Below are 1,112 nucleotides of genomic sequence, written 5' to 3'. Positions count from 1 at the left end.
ATACCAGCATTAATTCAAGACAGGTACTAGAAAGTCACAAATCATCTTCCTACAGCATAACACTGACATATTTTGAAGATAAATTGCCAAATATTCCATTAGATATTTTTTACACCTGAAAATCTGCTCATACAGGAGGGTTTGTGTTGATTCTAGCTACCATAACAAAATAACATAGCCTGAGTGGCTTAAACAACAAAAAATTATTTCTCACAATTTTGGAGGCTGAGAAGTCTGAGATCAAGGTGTCTGGCAATTCACATAGAGTTATTCTCAGTGGACTCAAAATATGGTAGTTCTAGTTCTCCTATTATAAGAAAGATTCTTATAAAATTTTGTCTTTGCATATTATGAATCTCCAGTTTTCAACCTAGGATGGCTTTTATGGGGGGGGCTTTTTTTTTTTAATTTTTTTATGGTATGCCTTCTTCAAGGTACTGATTTCAGTAATGTTAGGATAGCGCTCTGCCTGTTCAGTTTCCTGGAATTTGTTAGAAATGAATTTCAGTTTAAGAACCAGGATCTTGTTTTCTTGGTCTTTAGTTTGATAGTTAAATCTACTGCTTTCTCTACATAGCAAACATGAAAATGCTAGCATAGAGCTATGCTAAACTTAGGTATGGTAGCATGAACTTAAAATATCAGAACACCAAAAAGCACATGAAAAAACACATATCACAAAGCTTTGCGCAGTGGCAGTATCGTAGCCAATGAGGTTTATCCGAGGCGCGATTATTGCTAATTGAAAAAACACATATCGCTAATCATTAGGGAAATGCAAATCAAAACCACAATGATATACCACTTCATGCCATTAGTATGACTATTCTCAAAAATCAGAAAGTGACAAGTGTTCGTGAGGATGTGGAGAAATTAGAAGCCTTGTGAATCATTGGTGGGAATGGAACATAATACATCCACTATAGAAAACACTATGCTGGTTCCTCAAAAAGTTCAAATTACCACATAATCCAGCACTTTCACTTCTGGGTATATACCCAGAAAAATTGAAAGCAGGACTTAAATAATATTTGTATATCAGGGTTCATAACAGTGTTATTCATTAAATACCCAAATAGTGGAAATAGCCCAAATTTCCACTGACAGATGAA

The 1,112-nt window shown here is 34.7% G+C and overlaps 1 non-coding gene across 1 annotated transcript; it reads left to right on the top strand.

The window, feature by feature from the left end:
• Window positions 1–681: 681 nt before the first annotated feature.
• LOC116876958 lies at window positions 682–826 on the top strand. Its single transcript, XR_004384495.1, has one exon. It is a non-coding gene; the product is annotated as a U4 spliceosomal RNA (small nuclear RNA).
• The last annotated feature ends 286 nt before the right edge of the window (window positions 827–1,112 follow it).

The sequence above is a fragment of the Lontra canadensis genome, unplaced genomic scaffold (assembly GCF_010015895.1).
Source record: "Lontra canadensis isolate GAN:19392208 unplaced genomic scaffold, GSC_riverotter_1.0 scaffold48, whole genome shotgun sequence".
Taxonomy (NCBI): domain Eukaryota; kingdom Metazoa; phylum Chordata; class Mammalia; order Carnivora; family Mustelidae; genus Lontra; species Lontra canadensis.
The sequence above is the reverse complement of the archived record's forward strand: the minus strand, read 5'-3'. Positions and strand labels throughout refer to the sequence as shown.